The sequence below is a fragment of the Symphalangus syndactylus genome, chromosome 16 (assembly GCF_028878055.3).
Source record: "Symphalangus syndactylus isolate Jambi chromosome 16, NHGRI_mSymSyn1-v2.1_pri, whole genome shotgun sequence".
NCBI lineage: Eukaryota > Metazoa > Chordata > Mammalia > Primates > Hylobatidae > Symphalangus > Symphalangus syndactylus.
The window spans coordinates 69152340-69165215 of record NC_072438.2 but is presented as its reverse complement, the minus strand read 5'-3'; the positions used below and the strand labels follow the sequence as shown (position 1 = coordinate 69165215).

At 35.7% G+C, this 12876-nt stretch overlaps 1 long non-coding RNA gene across 3 annotated transcripts in view; it reads right to left on the bottom strand.

Annotated features, from left to right (window-relative positions):
• LOC129464525 (uncharacterized) overlaps positions 1 to 12876 on the bottom strand; it is a 71669-nt gene that overhangs the window by 55634 nt on the left and 3159 nt on the right. For 2 of the 3 annotated variants that reach the window (XR_008651622.2, XR_008651623.2), the window contains exon 1: positions 6165 to 6349. The exons of the other annotated variant lie outside the window; for it this stretch is intronic. This is a non-coding gene — a long non-coding RNA (uncharacterized lncRNA). Of the gene's footprint in view, positions 1 to 6164; positions 6350 to 12876 lie in introns of those variants that run through there. 3 annotated transcript variants of the gene reach the window in all.

Below are 12876 nucleotides of genomic sequence, written 5' to 3'. Positions count from 1 at the left end.
AATAAAACCTTGAAATACACCAAAATAGAACCTCCTTAAAACATAAATCTCATAGGGCCTATGAAACAATGGGAAAAAACAAGGTATTGAGGCAACAACTAACACGATGAATAGAACAGTACCTCACATCTCAATACTAACATTGAATGTAAATGGCCTAAATGCTCTGCTTAAAAGTACAGAATGGCAGAATGGATAAAAATCCACCAACTCAAGTATCTGCTATCTTCAAGATACTCACCTAACACATAAGGGCTCACATAAATTTAAGGTAAAGAGGTGGAAAAGGTATTCCACACAAATGGAAACCAAAAGTGAGCAGGTGTAGCTATTCTTATATCAGACAAAACAGACTTTAAAGAAACAGAAGTTAAAAAAAAAAAGGACAAAGAGGTACATTATATAACAATAAAAGGATTAGTCCAACAGGAAGATATTATAATCCTAAATATATATGCACCTAACACTGAGCTCCCAATTTTATAAAACAATTGGTACTAGACCTAAGAAATAAGATAAATGACACCACAATAATACTGGGGAATTTCAATACTCCACTGACTGCACCAGACAGGTAATTAAGGCAGAAAGTTAACAAAGAAACAATAGACTTAAACTATACCCTAGGACAAAATGGACTTAACAGATTTTAACAGGACATTTTACCCAACAGCTGCAGAATGTACATTCTTTTCATTGGCACACTTGTTTCATTGGCACACACATAGATCACTTCTTTTGTGACCTATTATTTGGTCATATGGTCTATCTTTGAGAACATTTCCATTGAGAATGGGAACACTCTCAAATATTCCCATTGAAAATGGAACATACTCAAAGATAGACCATATGATAGGTGACAAAAGAAGTCTCAATAAATTTAAGAAAATTGAAATTATGTCCTCTCAGACTATAGTGGAATAATACAGAAAATTAATTCCAAAAAGAACACTCAAAACTATACAAATACATGACAATTGGCTGGGCGTGGTGGCTCATGCCTGTAATGCCAGCACTTTGGGAGGCTGAGGCAGGTGGATCACTTGAGGCCAGGAGTTTGAGATCAGCCTGGCCAACATGGCAAAACTCTGTCTCTACTAAGAATACAAAAAAATAGCCAGGCGTGGTGGCACATGCCTGTATCCCAGCTACTTGGGAGGCTGAGGCAGGAGGATCGCTTGAACCCAGGAGGTGGAGGTTGCAGTGAGCTGCAATCGCAACACTGCACCCTAGCCTGGGCAATGAGAGCAAAACTCCATCTCAGGAAAAAAAGAAAAAGAAAAGAAAATAACCTGATCTTGAATGATCCGTGGGTCAACAGTGAAATCAAGAAGAAAATTAAATAATTATTTGAACTGAATTATAACAGTGACAAAACTTAGCAAAGCCTCTAGGAAACAGTAAAAGCAGTGGTAAGAGAAAAGTTCATAGCATTAAATCCCTATATCAAAAAGCCTGAAAGAGCACAAATAGACAATATAAAGTCATACCTCAAGGAACTATAGAAACAAGAACAAACCAAACTCAAACCCAGCAGAAGAGAAATAACAAACATCAGAGCAGAACTAAATGAAATTGAAACAAACAAACAAAAACAACACAAAAGACAAATGAAACAAAAAGCTGGTTATTTGAAAAGATGAGCAAAATTGAAAGACTATTAGCAAGACTAACCAAGAAAAGAAGAGGGAAGATCCAAACAAGCTCAATTAGAAATGAAACAGGAGATATTACAACCACTGCCACAGAAACATAAAAGATCATTCAAGGCTACTATGAACAACTTTATGTGCACAAACTAGAAAATCTAGAGGAGATGAATAAATTCCCGGAAATACACAACCCTCCCAGATTAAATCAGGAAGAAATAGAAACTGTGAATAGTCCAATATCAAGTAGTAAGATTAAAATAGTAATAAAAAAAGTTAACAAAAAAATGTCCAGGACCAGATGGATTCACAGCTAAATTCTATCAGACATTCAAAGAAAAATTGGTCAATCTTACCGAAACTATTCCAAAAGATAAAGAGGAAATTCCCCTTCAAGCATTTTACAAAGGCAATATCACCCTAATACCCAACCAGGAAAGGATATAACAACAAAAAAAAAAGTAAACTACAGACCAATATTCATGATGAACATAGATGCAAAAATCTGCAACAAAATACTAGCTAACCAAATCCAACAGCATATCGAAAAGATAATACCCCATGAACAAGTGGATTTTATACCAGGGATACAGGGATAGTTTAACATACACAAGTCAATAAATGTGATACATCACATAAACAGAATTAAAAACAAAAATCATATGATTATCTCAATAGATGCAGAAAAAGCATTTGACAATATCCAGCATCCCTTTATGATTAAAACCCTTAGTAAACTTGGCATAGAAGAAACATACCTCTAGGTAATAAAAGCTACCTATGACAGACCCACAGCTGACATCATACTGAATGAGGAAAAGTTGAAAGCATTCCTCCTGAGAACTAGAACAAGACAAAGATGCCCACTTTCACTGCTTCCATTCAACATAGTACTGGAAGTCCTAGCTAGGGCAATCAGACAAGAGAAATAAAGAAACGGCACCCAGATTGGCAAAGAGGAAGTCAAACTCTCACTGTTCGCCAAGGATATAATTTTTATACCTAGAAAACCTAAGGACTCATCCAAACAGTTCCTAGATCTGATAAATTAATTCAGTCAAGTTTCAGGATACAAAATCAATGTACACAAATCAGTAGTACTGCTATACACCAACAACAACCAAGCTGAGAATCAAATCAAGAACTCAATCTCTTTTACAACAGCTGCAAAACAAAAAACAAACAACAACAACAGAAACGACTTAGGAATATACCTAACCAAGGAAGTGGAAGATCTCTACAAGGAAAACTACAAAACACTGCTGAAAGAAATCATAGATGATACAAACAAATGGAAACACATCCCGTGCTCAGATGGGTAGAATCATTATAGTGAAAATGACCATTCTGCCAAAAGCAATATACAGATTTAACGCAATTCCCATCAAAGTACTATCATCATTCTTCACAGAACTCAAAAAAAAAAATCCTAAAATTCATATGATAAATACCCTACATAGCTAGCCAAGGCAAGATTAAGCAAAAAGAACAAATACAGAGGCACCACATTATCCAACTTCAAACTATACTAGAAGGCTCTAGTTACCAGATCAACATGGTACTGGTATAAAAATAGGCACATAGACCAATGGAACAGACCACACAGACCAAGGGAACCCAGAAATAAAGCGAAATACTTACAGCCAACTGATCTTTGATAAAGCAAACAAGGACATAAAGTAGAGAAAGAACACTCTATTCAACAAAAGGTTCTGGGATAACTGGCAAGCCACATGTAGCAGAATAAAACTAGGTCTTCATCTGTCACCTTATATGAAAATTAACTCAATATGGATCAAAGACTTAAATCTAAGGCCTAAAACCAGAAAAATTCTAGAAGATAACAGTGGATGTTGGCTTAGGCAAAGAGTTGCCTTCTAGATGTTGGCCTAGGCAAAGAGTTCATGACCAAGAACCCAAAAGCAAATGCAACAGAAACAAAAATAGAGATGCGACCTAACTAAACTAAAAGGCTTCTGCGTAGCAAAAGAATCAGCAGAGTAAACATACAACCCACAAAGTGGGAGAAGATATTTGCAAACTATGCATCCAATAAAGGACTAATATCCAGAATCTACAAGAAATTCAAACAAATCATCAAGAAAAAATCATAAAAAAGAACAAAATAATGTCATTTGCAGCAATCTGGATGGAGTTGGAGACCATTATTCTAAGTGAAGTAACTCAGGAATGAAAAACCAAATACCGTACGTTCTCACTTAATAAGTGGGAGCTAAGCTATGAGGATGCAAAGGCATAAGAATGATATAATGGACCTTGGGGACACAGGGAGAAGGGTGGAAGGGATTGACAGACAAAAGACTACACATTGGGTACAGTGTACACTGCTCGTGTGACAGGTCCACCAAAATCTCAGAAATCACCACTAAATAACTTGCCCATGTAACCAAAACCACCTGTTGCCTAAAAATTATTGAAATAAAATAATTTTTTAAAAGTATCATTAATTATAATTTATATAATTTTAATTTCCCTTTAGTTCTGCCAGTTTTTGCTTCTGTTACAAGGTGTATGGCAATAGGATTATAATGTATTATTGATCAATTTTTTTTAATTTTATGAAGTGTTTATCTTTAGTAATTCCTGTTTGAAAGTCTACTTTGTCAGACATATCGTTACTTCAGCTTTGAATGATATTGTTATAAATGATACTTTACTATGAATGATGCTGTAAATATTTGGCTATAATGTTTACATTATATATATTTTCTATAATTTTACTTTTAATTTATATGTGTCTTTATATTTAAACTGCACTTCTTTTAAAAATATATAGTTGGGCCTTGAGTTTCTTAAAGTTTAATTTGGTAATCTATGCATTTTAATTAGAGTTTTTAATTTACATACAAGAGTCATTGCTCTAGTTAGGTTTAATCTGTAATATGCTACTTTGTAATTGTCTCATTTTTTTCATTGTGTATTGTTTTTCTTATTTCATTTTTTTCCTTTCCTGCATTCTGTTGGCTTGAGTATTTGCTTAGTTTCCCATAATTTTCTTCATCAGCTTTAGCTATATCATTGATATGATTTGGCTATGTCTCCACCCAAATCTCATCTTTAATTGTAGCTCCCATAGTTCTCATGTGTTATGGGAGGGACTCATTGGGAAATTATTGAATCATGGGGGTCAGTTTCCTCCATACCGTTCTCATGGTAGTGAATAAGTCTCAGGAGATCTGGTGGTTTTATAAAAGGAAACCCCTTTCGCTTGGCTCTCATACTCTCGTCTGCTGCCATGTAAGACATGCCTCTTTCATATTAGCCTATATACTACCTATTTGTAGTGTTCTTTCTTTTATGTTGATATGAGTTTCTATTTGGTATTTCTTTCCTTCAGCTTGAAAAGTTTACCATCTTTACAATGCATATATCAAATTTCTTCAGCCTTTGTTACCTGAAAATGTCTTTATTTTGCCTTAATTGTTGAGGGATCGTTTTTGCTGGGTATGAAATTATAGGATTAATTTATTCTTCTTCAATATTTTAAAGCTACTATCTCCTGGCCTGCATTATTCTTTATCGTATCAGTTGTCATTCTTCTCATTGCTCTCACAATGTCTTTTTTCCTCTGTGTACTTTTAAGGCTTTCTCTTCATTTTTCTGCAATCTTAATCTTTCAACTGGTCTTTATTTTTATGCAAAATAACAACTTGACATTTGACAATGTGCCTATTTGTAGTTTTATTGTGTGCTTTTCCTGTTTGGATTTTGTCAAGTTTTTGGTTTTTCAATATATATTTTCCATCATATTTAGAAATAGCCAAGTATATTTAGAAAATACTTGGCTATTATGTGTTTAAATTTTTTTCTGCTTCAATCTCTTCTGTTTCTTCTTCTGGGCTTTTAATTACACATTCGATCATTTGTTATTGTTCCACAGGTCACTGAAGTTCTTTTTATTATTTTTAGACTGCCTACTCTTTGTGCTTTAGTTTGGATAGTTACTGTTGTCTTGCTACAAGTTCATTTATCTTTTCTTCTGAATCTCTAATCCACTGTTAGATCCATTCAATGAATTTTACATTTCAGATGAAAGATTTGTCAGATGTAGACCTTCCATCTGTTTAAAAATAGCTTCCATTGCACTATTATATTTTACAACTGTTCATACATTACATCTATATCTTAACTTTCATCTTAAAAATATTTGGAATATTTTTATAGTGCTTATTGTCTTTGTCTGCTAATTTTAACACTCGTGTCACCTCTGAGTCTATTTCTTTTGACCATTTTTCCCCCTGGTTATGATTCATATGTTCTTTCTTCTTGATTTTATGTCTGACATTATGGGTGCCACATTGTTAAGAGTCTAAATTTTTTTTTTGTTTTAAATTTTGATTTTTCTTCTGGCAGGAAATTAATTTATTGGATAATCAGCTTTATCTCACTAGAGTTTTTAAAATTTTATTTTAAGATTTGTTAGCCCTTACACTATGATTAAAGTGCCTTTATAATAAAAAGAAAAAAAAAGCCTTTTTCTCTCTGGGTCTTTACCTGAATTCTCTGAGTGTTCAATGAAGTTTCTTCACTTAGTCTGATTCCTAGCATTATACAGCATCACAGTATCTCAGTAAGCTTCCTAGTCTCCTATGCATGGGCAGCTTTGTATTTGGTTAAAGACTCAAGGAGACTTCAAGCTAATTTCTAGAGCTCCTTCTCATCGTAACTTCCTCTTCTGCATTATCTTACCTCCCAAATTCTACATTCCTCTTCTCCATTATGTTACCCTCAGAATTCCAGAAGCCTTACATTCCAATCTTTGTTTCCTCCACCCAGAAAGATCTTCGCTCTCTGCTTGGTGTCTAATTCTTTAAGCCACAGTCAAGAAACTTCCCCAGGAAGAAAGCTGACATATTTGTGCACTATCTGTAGTTGCTTTACGTACTTTTTCTGTTTTATAGTTAATCATGGTAGGATGGGAAGTCTAATATACCTTATTTCATCATGGCATAACACTTTCAGTTCTACTTTCAAGAACATGAAAAAAAGCAAGTTCTGGTTGGGCACGGTGACTCACATCTGTAATCCCAGCACTTTGGGAAGTCAAGGCTGGTGGATCATCTGAGGTCAGGAATTCGAGACCAACCTGGACAACATGGTGACACCCCGTCTTTACTAAAAATACAAAAATTAGCCAGGCATGCTGACAGGCACCTATAATCCCAACTACTTGGGAGGCTGAGGCAGGAGAATGGCTTGAACCCAGGAGGCAGAGCTTGCAGTGACCAGAGATCATGCCACTGCACTCCAGCCTGGGTGACAAAGCAAGACTCTGTCTCAAAAACAACAAAAAAGAAAAAAATCAGTTCCCATGTTCACATATCCTTTTGTGATCCTCATTGTTCTAAGTACAAAGGACTGGAATCATCCAATAACACACATACACAAACAAGAAATTGTGCAACATAATACATAGATGTTAAAGTGAGTGGTGTGTGTTAAAAGTCCTGTTGGTATGCACAGATTCATGCTGTATCATTTACTGAGTGAGCATTTGGACAGGCACTGCTCTAGGTTCTGGGTATGTGAAAATGAAAAGTCATCCATGTATTCCGATGTCTTTTTTGCAGAGGGAGGAGGAAAGACAGGTGTTGAGATGGGAAAGTTGGGACTTGAGAAAGGAATGTGAACAGGATGTGTAAATGAGTTTGTGGCTTATAGTTAAGGTTGAATTGAGGCTAGATCATGGATTACTTTCAGTGGGGTCTTTATCCTCCAACAGTGGCTTGCAAATTTTATTGACAATGACCCACAGGAAAAAAAAACTTTTCCCCACATGCAAACCACATACACACATCCACCCTTTAATCACACACACACACATACACACACACAAATACGTACAAACATAAGGCAAACATGTTTCCAAAAAACTCCACATATGCATTTACCCTTACTATCTGAAATGCCCTTTGATATTTTTTACTTAATTTCATTCTACATTGCTTCATTTGTGAAGGATTCTGGCATGACTCACTGAAGAAATTACATTAACTTTTATGAGGCTAAGCCCCACAGTAGGTAAACACTGCTCCAGTGGAGTTCATGGAAGTATCCGGGTAAGGACAAGCGCAGGGCTTTAGGAATATAAACTGGAACCATTGCACAGGACATACTAGAGGGGAAAGTGTGATATTATAATTTACATATATTGGTTTTCATCCACAGTTCCTGGCTCGTAACTCCACAGCCCTTGTTAAAGTAAATAGAATCTCTCCCTCTCTTACCTTCTCCTCCTCTCCTTTCACCTGCCCAAGGCAGGACTCTAATCTGACTGTGGGTCATAGGACACTCATACCATGGGGGAAGGAACGCTGCACAGAGAGGCCAAGAAGAATCTGAACACACAGGCCCTTCTGGGTTTAAATCATACTCTTTTTGTTCAATCACATTTCTACAGGGTTCCCAATCATGCCTATCCAATGGCATAAAAGGCCCAAGAGGACAGGGTTAGGAGAGTTCCCATATAGCTAAACATGTAGAGTTTCCTGGATGGTGGTATACCTGTGGAGGGCATGGAAGCTCTGCACCGCTTCTCATATGCCTTGCCCTACTCAACTCTTCACCTGTATCCTTTGTAATATAATACCTTTTATAATAAACCAGTAAACCTAAGTAAACATTCTCTGAGCCACTCTAGCAAATTAATCAAGCCCAAAGAGGGAGGCCATGAGAAGCCCTGCTTGAAACTGCTCAGTCTGAAGTTCCAGAGGCTTAGGCTCAGTACTGGTATCTGAAGGGGAGGCATTCTTGTGGGAATGAGCCCTCAACCTGTGAGATCTAAGGCTATCTCCAGGAAGACACCACCAGAATTGAATTGAATTAGAGGACACCCAGCTGCTGTCCACTGCTTGGTATGTGGAGAAAACCCCCCAAACATTTGGTCATGGAAATCTTGTGGTGATTGTTGCACTGGTGTAAAAAATGTTATAATAATTAATAATAATTAATTTTTAAAAGAAATAGGTATATTTTTAATGAATTGCATTTTATTATAAAGCATACATTTCCAATCCAACTTGTGGTCTCAAAATAACTATAATTTCTACTTCAGTTTTTACAAAAAAGAAATAAAGATTGATAATTAAAATGACAGGTGATGCTTTAAAAAAGAAAGCTTTTCGTTTTATGATTGGTGTGGTAGTTACAATCAGGTGAAGGGGCCAAATATTCTAAAATATTTTATTAAAAACCACAAGAAAGCCATCTCAGGAAGAGAAAGAAAACTGTCAGTTTCTTTAATCTCTTCCAGCTGATTCCTTATGGGAGAACGAACATGTCACTTAATTCTAAATACTAACATGGGCAGTGCTAGAAACCTTGTCCAGAGCTGGGACTTTAATGGGCACACAATAGGTTTAATCTTAAACTTGGCTGGGCGTGATGGCTCACGCCTGTAACCCCAACACTTTGGGAGGCCGAGGTGGGCTGATCATGAGGTCAAGAGATCAAGACCATCCTGGCCAACATGGCGAAACCCTATCTCAACTAAAAATACAAAAATTAGCTGGGTGTGGTGGCACGTGCCTGTAGTCCCAGCTACTCAGGAGGCTGAGGCAGGAGAATCACTTGAACCTGGGAGGTGGAGATTGCAGGGAGCTGAAATCGCACCATTGCACTCCAGCCCGGCGACAGAGCAAGACTCCATCTCAAAAATAAATAAATAAATAAATAAAATAGCAATTTCAAGTTAATACGAATTTACATAGTAAAATGCATGTATTTCAGTGATAGCACATTTTTATTGATATTGTAATGTCAGATCATTTCCAAGTTGGATGTTTTGTGAACTGAAATGACTATCATGCATTTTTTGTAAAATGAATGACTTTTATCTTTTTGTAAAGTGTCTGCATCTTCATTTATCCAAATCCTGTATAGACACTCTCTTTCCAAAACACCATATGGGCAGACTATGTTGTTCCAAGCTGGATACCAAAGATGAATAGCACAAATAGCTCTTGATACAAAGAACAAACAACAACCAAACAATTCCTATAGATAGGCACAGAAGTATTTCACTTTGATGTGAGAATTATAGCCCACACATATCTACCAGTGTTTATGAGCTCAGTCATTCTCTACCAATGCTGCTGTGAAGTTTGGTGCTCTATCGTCTATGCCCTTCCCAAAGAGCAATCTTCTCAGCACCCTAGATATCATGAACTTCAATCCCCCAGGTCCTACTGACTAATAGTAAAGCTGGGAACCTCTTATTAAATTAGCTCTGGTCATCAATTTAAACATACTACTAGGATGACAACAAGCAGAACTGCCTCAGAGGCCACCGCACCGTATGTATCCACCCCTTAGAAACATGCTCAGGAATTCAGTGCTTCCAGTAGACACAGTTGCAGGACATATATTCTCCAGGCTATAGGGGCTTTGTAGAATCTTATAATCTTCCTAATTTGAATAACTCTAGAGTGAAACACATTGAATATATCAGGCTCCAATTCTGTTGGCAATAAAGCTATCTCAGAATTCCAACCATAGCCTTGCATGCTGTATTGGGTTGATTAGGCCGTTTTGCCTCAACCAAAATAATCCATGTTTTTCCATAAGTGGTTAAGATAATCGCTCTGAATAAAATCATATCCTGCTTGGACTTCCCACTTCCTGAGATATTGTTACCAAATACAATTAGTTAGTTCTGTAAAATGGATATAGGAAGGCAGACGGCTCTCTGGAGAAGAAACTTGAGTTTACGATAAGAACATATTTGAAACAGAACCATCAAACCAAAATGACAATGTGTACACATTAGAGATACCAAGGAAACTCATGTGATGGGATTTTTAGAAGTAAAGCCAAGAATGAAATGGTACTAAGTACTTAGTAACGGTACTAAGTTTTTATTCAACGGGACACCGAGATTAACTTCAGATCAATCTCAAGAGAGATTGGTCTAGTTGGACAGTACTGTTATTGTGCCGATGGTTGAAAAGAATCATAATTTGGTGTATCCAGGTCCCATTGCAGGAAGTTTCTTGTATTTACAACATACAATTACTTCTATATTATTGTACATATAAAATAATGCATAGATTATATATATATATATACTTTTTTTCTATTATTCCATCTAAACCTTTAGAAATTGTTAAACAAAAATTTTTCTGATACTTGTTAAAGAGGGTAAGAAAGATTTTATTCAAGGGACCACTGCAGTGGGGTTTTACAATAGGGGAGAAAAATCAAGCTCAACTCCAAATATAAAGAAAAATGGGGATTTATAGCCAAAGAGCAGGGTGGTGATCAGTGGATAAAAAATTACTAAAAGGAAACATCAGGGTCAGGGGAGATTCTAGCTAGACTGACTTCACAGGATTCTTCTTGCTGAAGGCAGGCCAGAGTGATAAGTCCTGGGAATGGTGGGAGATTACAATCTGATCAGATATCCAGGGTTGGGGATTTTCGCTGAATGAACCCAGCCACATTTTTGCTAAAACTGACTTCAGCATGCCAAAGATGAGTTTTTGTCAAAATACAATTTTGAAATAATTATTTGAAAGGTAAAACTGACTAGAAAAGTAGTTTAATAAAATTTTACCTCTCAAAACAATATAGAGATGTTAATAATCCTAATTGTTAGTTCTGCCACCATTGCCAATAAAAATTATTGCCAATAAAAATTATTGAATGCTAGCTGCATGTCAGGTCCTATACTAGGACTGAGAATAAAAGGAATTAGATACATTCTATTAATGCAAAGGTAGCCCATATAATATAGCAACTAAAACTATTTGTAAATCAATGACAAAACTGCTGCCATTAGAACAAGAGCCTCAATACAGCTTCTTTAAAAAACAAACAAAAAAATCTTCAGTCAAGACTCTCTTTGTATTCAACTACCAAAGAATATATATTTTTTTCCCAACAGCACATGGAACATTTTCTAGGATATGTTAGGCCACAAAACATGTCTCAACAAATTTTTAAAAATTGCAATCATATTAAGTATTTTCTCAGACCACAGTGGAATAAAAATGGACATCAATATGAAGAGAATCTTTGGAAACCATATAAATCATATAAACACACAGAAATTAAATAACATGCTCCTGAACTTCCATAGGTTAATGAAAAAAATTCAGATGGAGGTTAAAAAATTTCTTGAAACAAATGAAAATGGAAACACAACATACCAAGACCTGTGGGATACAGCAAAAGCAGAACTAATAAAGTTTATAGCAATAAATGCCCACATCAAATAAGTAGAAAATTTTCAAATAAACAGTTTAACAATGCACCTCAAGGAACAAGAAAAGCAAGAACAAACCAAATCCAAAATTAGCAGAAGGCAAGAAATAATAAACAGAGCAGAACTAAACAAAATAGGGGCTTTAATAAAAAAGAAATACAAAGGATCGATGAAATGATAAGCTGGTTCTTTGAAAAGATAAACAAAATTGATAAACCACTAGATAGAGTAATCAATAAAAGGACAGAGAAAACCCAAATAAAATCAGCAAATGAAAATAGAGATATTACAATTGATATCACAGAAATATAAACGATTATCAGAGACTATTATATACAATTATATGCTAACACATGGGAAAACTCAGGGGAAACGGATAAATTTCTGGAAGCACTCAACCTAGCAAGATTGAATCAGGAAGAAATACAACACCTGAACAGACCAATAACAACTAGAAAGAATGAATCAGTAATAAAAATTATCCCAACAAACAAAAGCACAGGACCAAATGGACTCACTGCTGAATAATACCAAATGTATAAAGAATTAATACCAGTCTTCCTCAAACTATTCTTTAAATAATTGAGGAGGAGTGAATTCTCCCTGATGCATTCTTTGAGGCCAGTATTACCCTGATGTCAAAAATAGATAAGAATGCAACCCAAATAGGAAACTATAGGCTAATATCCTTGATGAGTATAGATGCAAGAATCCTTAACAAAATACTAGCAAACTGAATTCAATAGCACATCAAAAAGATAATACACAATGATTAAAGGAGATTTATACCAGGGATGCAAGGATGGTTTGACATACACACATCAATAAATGTTATATATCACACCAACAGAATGAAGGACAAAAACCATGTGATGATCTCAATAGATGCAGAAAAAGCACTTAATAAAATCAACATTCCATCATGATAAAAACTCTCCACAAACTAGGCATAGAAAGAACATACCTCAAAATAATAAAGACCGTATATGACAAGCCCACAGC